The sequence below is a fragment of the Myotis lucifugus genome, unplaced genomic scaffold (assembly GCF_000147115.1).
Source record: "Myotis lucifugus unplaced genomic scaffold, Myoluc2.0 scaffold_6, whole genome shotgun sequence".
In the NCBI taxonomy this organism is placed as follows: Eukaryota; Metazoa; Chordata; class Mammalia; order Chiroptera; family Vespertilionidae; genus Myotis; species Myotis lucifugus.
The window spans coordinates 16,298,083-16,310,407 of NW_005871054.1; the positions used below are offsets into that span (position 1 = coordinate 16,298,083).

Genomic DNA, 12,325 nt, shown 5'->3' on the forward strand with positions numbered 1-12,325 from the left:
TTGACATGCTTGGTCTACATCAAGGCAAAATGCCCTTTGTCACCACTCTTGAGTTTTAGTTAAATATATTAAAATGGGTCTTTAATTTAAAAAGTTGGAGGAAGGGCGAGAAGTACAAAAAGATACCATAGGAAGAGTTTATAAATTTCAAATTCTGAATGTTTGGTAAGGGTTACAGGCACATGATGCCATATTTCAACCCAGCCACATCTTGGGGATCCCTGAATGTGGTTCCTTATCAGGCTGTAGGAAATCTCCCTCTCTGCCTTCTCCTCACCTTCTCCTCACCTGGCACGGATTTCAGGCAAGTGTTCCTGTCACGTGACTGGGGTTCCTGAACTGGAATCCATGGATGGACTGAATTTCCAGAAATTGAATGAAAACAATGTGATTGCATGGTTGAACATGATTTTCCTGGGGAGCCTGTTCACACATTTCACCAGATCCACAGAGAAGTTGGTGACTTCCTATGTCTAAGAAGCCCTGGAGGTGCACGTGGAACTTCCCTGTGAGAAAGTCACCTGAGCGCTCAGTGCGAGGGCAAGTTTCCCTTCCTCCGGAGGCACTGGTATGTTTCTCCTCCTGTAATCAATTTTCTACCCATGACACATGAAAGCATTCTAACTCATTCCATTTTCATTTTCTAAAAATATTTCTACTCGGGTCAATTCAACTTTGTGTAAATAGTGTAGGAAGAGCTGATTCCTCAACTGATTAATCAGTTTCTTTTTTTTTTTCACTAAAAACATTCTTATCAATTATTGTTTCTGCCACAGGAAGTTTTCTATGGTGGCTGTGATGTAGAGTGAATGTAAAGCAACAGAAAGGGAGAAGAGACAAAGCCTGCAGTACATTCAAATGTCCTTGGGGGACAAATGTCCATAGGGATGGGGTCAAAGTGTCCTGTTTCAGTCTCTCCACCAGGAGAAGGTCTGGGGTAGGAGGAAGCAAGCCCCTTATTGAGTGAAAGGAAGTGGCCACCATCCATGGGTTGTTGTGCCTTCCCCAGGAAGGACACATTTGATAGGAAAATGGAGACATCACTGAAGTCGAAAGATCCCTCTGAGCAGTCTCCGTCTTCTAACCACCCAAGTGAGGCCCCAGTGTGATTCATCATGAAGTCATTCTTGTCTGTCGGGTCCTGTAGGTTTCCCTTCATCACGGAGTCACTCAGAGCACTTACTCTCACTGCAGTGTCAGGGTGCCTCCTGGCTCAGGTGGCAGGGACCCTTGGGACACTTGCCTAGCTTTAGAAACATCTCTGCCACTTACCTTTATGGGCCCCATTTATTTATTTGAGTAACTACTGAAGGATAATGTTGGGTGAGGTGGTGTGGTGCAGTGGTAAGAACAAGAGGTTTGGAGTCAATCAACCCTTGTTCAAATCCAAGTCATGCAACCATTGGTAAGAGACACATTTAAACACACTGTTCTTCCTCACTCTTCTCTCAAGGGCAGGACACAACCAAGGATGTTTACTGAGCCCCTGAAATAGGGGCATTTCCTCCCACTATTTCCTACACAGCAGCTGGGGCAGGATAGGCCTAATCTAGACATTAACCATCTCTACACTGGGCTCATACTTGGTCCAGCCCAGTTCACTGAGATAAGAGTGTTGCGCCAAAGACACAGCTAGGCCGATGTGATGGCTGGAACTCTAGCAGCAACCTTAGAACATGAGAATGAGAGTCATACTGTAGCATAGCAGAGCAATAGGCTGGACCCAAAGGATTGAGGGAATGCCAAATAGCCTTGGATTGTCAGCTTCTAGTGTTTTTTTTTTTTATTCAGAACAAAACAAAACACCAACAAACACTTGTCTTGTTTTAATCACTGTTGTATAGGAACTAACCGTTACGAATCCAGGGTCACTCATTGGGTTTCTGGAGTCAGATTACCTGAGTTGAAATCCCACCTCCATCATTTTATTAACTCCAATGTGGGTAGATTTATTAACTCTTTTTTATTTTTATTTATTTATTTTTTTGTTTTTTTAAAAAATATGGAACGCTTCACGAATTTGCGTGTCATCCTTGCGCAGGGCCATGCTAATCTTCTCTGTATCGTTCCAATTTTAGTATATGTGCTGCCGAAGCAAGCACTAGATTTATTAACTCTTATAAGCCTTCAGTTTCCTTGATTCTAGAGGCTCCCTTCAACCTTGACAATGAATCCTAGGCTCTTTCTTCTTCCAGGAAGACTCCAATTAGCCAGTGTTTTAACTAGGACAAAGTATGGCTGTGAGTCACAGAACACCCCCCCCGCCCCCCCCAAATAACTGGAGCTTAAACTAGGTGCATATTTATTTCTCACTCACATACATAGGTCCAGAGTTAGGGGGTGTAGGACTGTATGGTAGGTTCATAATCACCAGCTTGGCATGCCACCTCATGGTTTAATATGGCTACAAGAGCTCCAGCCATTGCATCACATGCTGACCAGCAGAAAGAAGAGATAGAGTAAGAAAAGCAAGCTTTTAAGGATACTTGCTAGAAGTTACAAATGCCAACTCCACTTACATCTCACTGACAAGAACTTAATCACATGTTTACTTCTAGTTGCAAAGGTAGCTGGGAAATATAGTATTCATTCTGGGTGGCTAGATGCCCACTAAAAATGTAAGCTTCTTTTGCTAAGAAAGGGGAATTGATCAGGAATGGTCTCTGCCCCAATCAGAATGCAGTTTTCTAGAATCTTCCTTTAGCCTTGATCTAGAAGATGGTGGTGGTGTTGGGCACAAAACATCTCTTTGTTTGTAAGGTGGCCAACTTGGAGCTCTAATAATGAACACACATTAAAAAAAAAGAAGATAAATACTGCAAGAGGAAATTATGCCCCCCTGATTAGTCTGGTCCTTATATAAAAGGAAAGCAGAAGCTTGACTACCTCACGATGTCTGTAAATGCCAGCATTTTCCCTCAAAGTCTTCTGAAATCTGCCAGAAATAACCAAGTAACAAAGAGAAAACAAAGAAATAGACAGATCCGGAGAAGCTGGAGCAGTGGAGACTGGGGACAGGAGCAGACATTCTGGGAGAAGGGAGAGAAGCAGCAGCCCCCCAGGTCAGAGGTGGAGCGGCTGAAGATGCAGACATCTCTGCTGAGTCTGGGTGCTGTGTTGGGGTACAGCCAGGTGGGGTGGGGCAGAGGGGAGAGGGAGAAATAGAGAAGACCCAGCAGTCATCGAGTCACGCTTGAGGACATCTAAGGTCTTGACACCAGGCTGAAGGGAAGCTGGGCAGTGCAAGTCAGAAGTCTCAGGGGTGAGGAGGAAAGGATGGTTTTGGCATATAAATATCGATATCGGCTTCTATGGTAAGGACCCAACACAAAGACGGTGGCCTGTTAGAATCATCCCCAGTTACCAAGTAAGTGTCACTTTATCACAATATACAAGAGTGGGCAAAAGAAGGTTTATAGTTGTGAGTATGCAAAACACAGAGTTTATTCTTATATTATTACTTATTAACTATTGTATCATTTATGTGTACTACAACTGTAAGCCTACTTTTGCCCAACCCTGTATAATGCACATCAGTGACTCAGAGCAGTCCTGTCGTATAAACAAAAAAACAACTGGTTTTCCCCTAGAGATTTTTACTTTTTTTTTTTTAAACTAGGGAACCTCTTTTTCATGGAACACCAATCAATTGCCTTTTGCTCTGGTGTTCCTCACAGCACCCTCTAGAAAATTATGCCACAGAGAAGTAAACCAATTGCCCGGGAGAAGTCCTACTATTTTTAGTACTAAATTCAGACAGAGTTACCCCTGAGGATACTTAATAATGAAAACACTGTGTGATGTAATGAGCAATGTCTTCAACAGCCTTGTTCCCCCAAATATAATGATGCTTTTCATGGGACTGTTTCTTGTAATTACATTAAAAAATGCTGATGGCATCACACCAAAAACAGTTCAGCAAAAGCAATTCTGCTGGGGCCTATGTGATGCACTCCAGGTATCCGTGCTTCAGCTGCTCTGGCAGGATCCAGGGATTGGTGTTAGACACTCTGGGAGAGTCGATGAACTGCTTATCCTTCAAGCAATCCTCTCTGAATGGTGTTATTTCTCAGCAAGGCTTTTAAATAAATATTTAGTGGAGGGCATTTAAGCCGTCCTTCCTAGCTGGACCCGAAAGGCAGCGCTCAGCACTCTTTGTTGCCTTCTGAGTGCCTGTCCACATGTGTTAACTGATAATCCAGCTGGGATGAGGCTGGCATCCCTTTGGAAGCTGACCCCTCCCATCACTGTCCCCCAGCAGGACTGGGACTCTCTCCTGAAGTTGCCTTGAGCTCATTCCAGTGCATAAATGAATGAGCAAACCGGGCCCCCAAAGCCTCCCCCATTGACCATGGCTGAAGTAGTGCCCATGGCTAAGAATATTTTTTAAAAATATATTTTTATTGATTTTTTTACAGAGAGGAAGGGAGAGGGATAGAGAGCTCGATACATTGATGAGAGAGAAACACTGATCAGCTGCCTCCTGCATGCCCCCAACTGGGGATTGAACCTGCAACCAAGGTACGTGCCCTTGACTGGAATCAAACCCGAGACCCTTTAGTCCTCGGGCATGGCTAAGAATATTTAAGATTGGTATAACCAGACCCTTGCCACAGCCAAATAAAATCTTGGCAAAGCACCAGAGAATGCCTGGCTTTGGGCAATGCTACTGTCAGGACCTTGTCCAAAACAAACTCTCTGTTAGTGCCAAGGTAACTAAATGAAGTAACTTGTACTGGGTTATTATTTATAAATCGGTTAAATTGTAGAATACCTTTCAGAGATAGCACATTAAACCTGGGACAGTTGATCTGTGGGCTCTCTTTCTGGAAATAATTGGCTGGCATGGCCAATTTATTTTCTGGTCACCTATAATTTGAGATAATCAGATGTCATCTCTGTATACAGGAATGCCTGTCTTTTTGCTCTGCATGGGGTTGGAGGAGGTTGGGATTGGCATTTAGTACCTCCAGAAGATTATTAGGAAACAAGCTAGAAAAAAAATGATCCCAGAACATATTCCTCTTTGTACTTGTCTGGACAGGTTTCACGGTTAGAAGTTAAAACTCCCTGAGGTGGGAGGTGGTTCCCATCGTTCCGAGCTGGTCTAGAGAGGCATCAACAGTCCAAGTTCTAAGTAGATGCCTAGGCCAGGGTCCGCTCCAGGTCAACAACAGTTGCACATAATCTAATATGCACTAGGGATTGAATGTAATAGTGATTGATTGAGTGAGTGTTCCAGTGGATGGAATAGCTGTGTCTGAAGCTTGCATGCTCCCTAAAGTGTAAGAATTTGAAATTTGCTGAAATATGCACTTGCTTTGCTGACAGTGCAAACCTGGAGCGGGGAAAGAGCCTCTTATTAACGGCCTCAAGCATGTGCGTTTTGTTTTCCATCATGGAAGTGAAAAGAATCTTCTCTGTGTATGTGTATATGAGAAATAGATCCTCCTCAAAAGCCAACTCCTGTTGCTAGGGAAAGAATTTGAAGAAGTTTAAGGCAAAAGACATTTTGGAGGAATTAGAGTGAAATATTATATATATATATATATATATATATATATATATATATATATATGTAATAATTTAGTACATGATAAATGTAGCATTTCCAATAAGAGGGAGAAAGAGTACATTTCTCAATAAATGAGAATGGGACCATCTCCCCACATACAGAAAATAATTCTAGATGGTATAAAAAGCTAAACTAACCCCTCCCCCCTAAACAAAACAAAACAAAACAAAAACTTTCAAAATATTTGAAGAAAATGTAAATGAATATTTTATTAATCTCAGAAGTAGCAATGGAAACCACAAAGAAGACATTTGTTGTAATTGCATAAAAATAAAAACTTTTGTACAAAAAGATATCACAAACAAAATTAAAAGACAAAGGGTTAATAGCCACAGACTAGAGAGAGTTTCTATAAAAGAACCATTAAAAGACAAACAACCTAATAAGAAAACTAGACACAGAATGGGAATAGGCAAAAATAAAGAAGACACAAACTTGACTAGTATTCATCGAACTAAAAGTTATCAATGAGATGTTCTTCTAATATCAGATTAATAGAAATTTGGAAAGATTTAAAATAGTCTTCATTCCTGGGGTGGGGGAAATTTTTTGGTGGAGTGTAAGCCCCATCCTGAGGACAGCAATGTGGCAGAGGCAATCAAATGTTCAGTTCGAAATTGCCTAACCCAGGCACACACTTGCACGTTTGCCCAAGGAGGCATGTGGAAGGGTGGTATTTTGCAACATTATATGAGGGGAAATTTAGAAACACCTGAAATGCCCATTCACAGGTATATCCCTGCCATGGAATATGATACAACACTTAAAAGAATGAGGGATGTATGGGCATAGAGAGGGCTGCCAGATAGAGGAGAAAGTGCAGATTGCCGTATCACACGCACAGCATGATACCATGTGATACCATTCCACAGGCATGTAGAAGCAAAGACAGAGGTCTGTAAGAAACAGGTCACACTAATTGTGCGTGTGTATCCTCTCAGTAGGAAGTTCGATGAACCAGGGAGGAGATTGGCGAAGGAGAACTTCTTTTTTCTCTGCCTTGTATGTTGCTTAACACTCATACATGAGTGTGTTTGTATATTACTTGCATATTTAAAAAACAAATAAGGAAAATAACATACACAGACTGGAATGTGGGATTTCACAGTGGCTTGGACATCCAAATGAGTGATGCTGTCATTCTGCTATACATTCACTCATCCAGTTAGTAAATTTTTTGAGTGCCTACTATGTGCCTGACAGAGAAACTAGAGAAATCGGAGCTCTAAAACAATTTCAGTCAATGCTCTGGTTAGTATTAGTCAGCTTGGCTGCTGTAACAAAATACTGTAGACTGGGTGGCTTAACGGAAATTTATTTTCTCACAGTGCTGGAGGCTGGAAAGTCTGACATCATGGTTGGGTTCTGGTGAGAGTTATCTTCCTGGCTTGCAGATGGCTACCTTCTTGCCGTGCCTTCACACAGTGGGGGGTGGGAGGGATGGAGGGAGGAAGAGAGAGACAGAGAGAAAGGTATCTCAAGAGAGCTCTTCATTTTCTTATAAGGACACTAATTCCATCGTAGGGGTCCTACCCTCACGATCTCTCAAAGGCCCACTTCCAAAGACCATCACATTGGGGTTTAGGGCTTTGATATATAAATTTGGGGGTGGGCACAAACATTCAGTCCATAATAATACTATGCCCCATATGATGTGAAAAATAACAGACCGCAAAGTATAATAGATGTAAAATTACATAGCTAGATCACCACATGCAGGATGCACAGAGGAAATTGGACTCTGGATACCATCTTACCCACTTTGAGAGTATAAAATGGTGAGGAAATGAAGAGGGAAAATAGATCAGCAAAGAGCTTTCTCTGGAGAGAGCTGTTGCAGTGTGTGTGTGTGTGTGTGTGTGTGTGTGTGTGTGTGTGTGTGTTGGTAAAAGACACACAAGGCAGATAGAGAGATCAGCCACCCCCTCCCTTCCCACTGCAGCTTCCAGCCTAAAGCGAAGTGGAGCTCGGGGTTGGGGGAGAGGCATGCTCTTAAATCAGGTTGAGTTATTATACAGAAATGAGCATTCAAGTTACAGAATTAGGACTGTGTGTGTCACTTCAAGTGACTTAGTGTGTCAACCACCCAAGAGTGAACTGAAAAGTTATGGACCTGTGGGAGTTTTTATTCAGTGGAAGAGGAAGACTACCCAAGTGGAACCAGGTTTAAAGAGATAATGAGAGATGAAAATAACACTGTGCTTTGATTATATCAGAAGTCATGCGTAGTCAATATACCGGTTACATATAATTGCTCATCAAGCAAGAGGCAAAACATTAGAGTCAGTGAGAAGGGAGGGTGATGTGTGGTGCCAGGCTACACACAGGATACCTGTGGCTTTTCATGTAAATGTGATTCTTGAGCAAGCCAGGAGTCTGTTCCCCTGATGTACCCCTAGCAGATGCCAAAGGTTTACTATGACACACTTTGGAAGATTTTCCCCAGAAAACTATCCAGTTAAAATGATCTCTTGGCACCTAAAGGATTAGCCTCCATTTATCAAGAAAATGGAGCTGTCTGGTTGGAATTTATTGCTAGTATTTTGAGACTCTGCTAAACCATTGTAGTCTCTGGAGATTGACGAAAGCCTCGCTGAAGGCATGCAGAAAGCATCTAGAAGATTTGCCAGCCCTGTTGACTGGGGGGAAAACATCTCCTGGCAGTCACTTCCATTCTTCCTCCTTCAAGATCCAGCTCAAATGTCACCTTTGTGAAGATTTCCCCATTTCTTCTTTCTCTGGGTTCCAGGGTTCCAGTTGAATGGTCTACATAGCTGTTATGGCACTTGTATTGCACGGCCCATATTTATTTGTTTATCTGCCTCTCCCCCAAGATCTTCAGCTTCCTGAAAGTAAGAAATACTGGATTTCATCAGTTTTAAGATACACATCTCCCCTCCACATTTTTACAATTCTCAAATTAGGATAACTTTTGATGGCATGTCATTGTTTAATTGACAATATCTTTTTTCAGTGGTACGTACATTTTTTCCAGTTGTACATAAAATAATGGTACATCTCACAATAGATGCTTGACTTAGTTAATGAAATATGGCCCATCTAATTTACCTGTGTATCCTTAAACAGCTAGTACATGGTCTATGATGCAGTAGGTGCTCCATAAGTACATGGAACTAACATGGTGTGGGTTTCACCAGCAGGTGCCACTGACCTGAGTAATTCTGGCGTTGGAGAGCAAAGCAATCGGTGGCCGAGGTCGGGACTGCAAGCAACTTCCAAAATGTTGAAAGGTAGGTAACCCAAACGTCTGTAATGACAAGATCCCCAAACTGCATAGTGGCTCAAACTCAGGAGAAATCTATGTCTTGCTGACATGAACTGTCAAGAACAGGTGCTCCTTTATAGTAGTGTCTGTCCTCAGCATGATGCTTCAGGGATACAAGCTCATCATCCCTCAGGGCTCCTCACTACCTTCCCCAGCCAGGCACAAAGGTAAAGTGGGCCTACCTTCTGCACACTCACTTTTAAAGTCTTGGTCTGGAAATGATTCCTATCACTTCTGCTCATATTCAATTGGTGGAATTCATCTTGTACTGCATGTAGATGCAAGAGAAGAGAAGGGGCTGGGAAATGTAATCCTTAGCTGGGCACCCACTTCCCAGTAACAACCCTATGTGATGGAGTGGGAGTATATATTTTGGCGGGCAGCTAGTATTCTCTACCACAGGGAGCCACTGGGCTCTTGCCTATATCAGGTAGGGTTGTCTGCCTTTTGTTACAAGTTTAATTTTGGCTTCTGACTCCACTGTATTTGCCAATACCTTTTTTAAGTGCAAGAGACAGAAACCCAACTCTGGCCAGTTTTGGTAGAAATGGAAACACTTTGGTTAGGTGTAGTTAGACCCAGGAGCTCAAATAATGTCAATCATCTTTCTCTCCTCTCTGCCTTTCACTATACTGGTCTTAATTCAGACAGAAACTCTCCACATGATGGGAAAAAGAAAGTTGCCTTACTAGGTCCTTTCAGCTCACGCCTTAGGAGAAAAAAAGAAAGCACTTTCTCACAGATTTCTATCAGTATCCCCCCAAAGGACCATGTTTGGCCTTAAACAGGTCATATGACCACTCTTTGGCCAATTACCGTGACTAGAGCAGTGGCACGTTCTGAGTGGAGAGTTTAACAGACCCGCCAGAATCACCTGGAATAAGTGGGGGCATGATGGAAGGAGAAGGGGCAGTTCTTAACAGGAAGGGATGAAAAACAAACAAAAAGTGAAAGTTGTCCACTATTCCCGGCACCACTCCAGTTTCATCTCCAGCCATTCCTGACTTGCAGCCACCCCAAATTGATGCTGCTTCCCCAAATATACCAGACCTCTTCAAGATTCCATGCTGCACCCCCATTCTGAAATGACCTCTCTCAGGTTTTCCTCTTACTTACCCATCAAGACCAGCTCACAGTCATCTTTTTTGACACCCCACTTTCACCCCAGCCAGCCTGGTTACAACCACCAAACAGGATTTGCATTCGAATTGACAGCTTTGTGCCTACATCTGAGGCCCAAACAAAAGTGGGCTCTGCGGTCCTGCCATGCTGGTCACACCTGCATTTGGGATCAGCCTGTACCATGCTGTGTCGGCTGAGGTATAACATGCCATCTTGTCTAAAGCAAACACCAGTGCCAGGGAGATTCTCATGCCAGTCACACAGGGACTGAGTGGGGGAGAGGGCTGCAAGGAACTGGCTGCCCACAAAGCTCCAATTAGCCCCCAAATTATCTCCTGTGTCACGTGTGCAAGGATTTCTAACCAAAATTTGCTGGAAAATGGATTCTCAATGCTTCTGTCTATTTACCTAATACTTAACCCAAGGATAACAACACACACACAAATTTAAAGTAAAACACATGTTGGTGTTTTTTTTAAAATAAAAATTTGAAACAGATGGTCTCTTTTAAGACAAATATTTATTCCCCTGACATTTTTTTCACTTACATGTTTATATTTTTAAATATAGGCTTTATGCAGAGACCTTAGAGATGTCATGATAATAAAATCCATGTTGTTCATAATTGTCTATTTCCTAGAAATGCAGGCCTGGAAGCAACCTCAAGAAGCTATCTCTGGCATCCCCCTCCTCCAGGCAGGCCAATGGGCGACCAGCTGAGACCAACTGGTGTTTATTCTGTTTATCTTGGAGCTTTTTGAGGAAGGAAGCTGTAAACTCTTTCTTACTGAGCTCATGGAATCTCCATTGAGTTTTGAATCTGTTGGCTGGGTGAAGAGGTCTTGGATAGGGCAGAGTTCAGTGAAAAGCTGCTCATGGTGTTTTCTTCCCTGGTATCTCCCTTATTACAATCTTGTCAATCTCAACCTGTATTTGCAGTGCAGCCACTTGTTGTCACCATATGCTTAACTTGTTCAGATCCTTTGTACATGCCTCTGATAGGACCAGCTCTCATATTGACCAGGGCCATTAATTTTCCTTCCTCTGGAGTCAACAAAGGGAGAATCAATAGATGTGTGACATGTTTGGAGGAAAAAGATGGACTCTTTTTAGAAATCATTGATAAGAAGGAGCCAGGCCCTAGCATGCAGTGTATGAATTGAGGATCTTTCCTTTGTGAGAGGTAAAATGATTTTTCTGTATTCTTGTATTAGTTAGCTTTTGCTGTGTAACAAACCATTCTGAAAGCATACTGAGTTAAATTAATGGAGTATTTTTTCTCATTATTCTGTGGGTAGGCTACGCATATTATCTGGTCTGGACTGGCTTGGCTAAGGATGGATGGTCTAGGATGGCCTCACGCTCATGTTTGCTGGTTGGCTGTAGGTCAGATGGAGCAATGGAGAACGCATGGTCACATGTTTCTCATCTCCCAGCAGGCTAGCCTGGACTTATTCATATGGTAGTGGTTGCAAGGTTCTTAAGAGTAGGAAAGGAGAACAAGCACACCCCAATGTGCAGTGCTTTTCAAGTCTCTGTTTATGTTATGCTTGCTATTGCCTCATTAGCCAAAATAAATCACAAGGCCAGCCCAGAGTCAGGGCATGAGGCCATATTAAAAATCATGGAGGGAGAAGACCATCTTTGTAAACTTATCACACTTCTTGAGGACAGAGAAGGGAGGTGTCCCTTCTTGTTTTCTATAAAATCCAGATGGCCTGACAACTTTCTCAGAGAAAGAAAATCTTGCAGTTTCTCACCCAGATCTTATCCTCATTGACTATCTGATTCAGTGATATTATTTCATGCCAGTCTTCGATGCAGCCTCCTTTTGACAAGAATTTGTATATCTCTGACTCTCAGCATATTGCTGGGCAGATAGCACATGCTCAATAAGTAGTTTTGAGTGAATTAATAAATTAATGAATGAATGAAAACTGGGTTTCCTGAAGAAGTCATGCTAACTTGATTTGAGTTCACATTAACTCCCTTTATTTGATTAGTATCTAAAGACATGAAATAACTGGCCTCCAATCATTCCAGGTAGGAAGTGATCTAAAAACCTAGATCAGATCAAGTTCCTCTCTTGTGTAAATGTCTTCAAAGGCTTTCTATTATCTACACTAATAAAAGACAAAGATGCTAATTGACCGTACCTTCGCTATGCCCACCAGCCAATCAGAGTGACTATATGCAAATTAACCCAACCGAGATGGTGGTTAATTTGCATATACAAGCTGGGAGCGAAGACTGAAGACAACGTAGAAGGAAGCCAAGCGCTGCAGAAGGGAGCAAAGTAGAGGCGGCTGAGACAGGAACGGAGCCAAGGCACGGCAGGTGGC

At 42.5% G+C, this 12,325-nt stretch overlaps 1 non-coding gene across 1 annotated transcript; it reads right to left on the reverse strand.

The window, feature by feature from the left end:
• Positions 1-1,996: 1,996 nt before the first annotated feature.
• Positions 1,997-2,102, reverse strand: LOC111824169. The gene has a single exon (XR_002827261.1). It is a non-coding gene; the product is annotated as a U6 spliceosomal RNA (small nuclear RNA).
• Between the last annotated feature and the right edge of the window lie 10,223 nt (positions 2,103-12,325).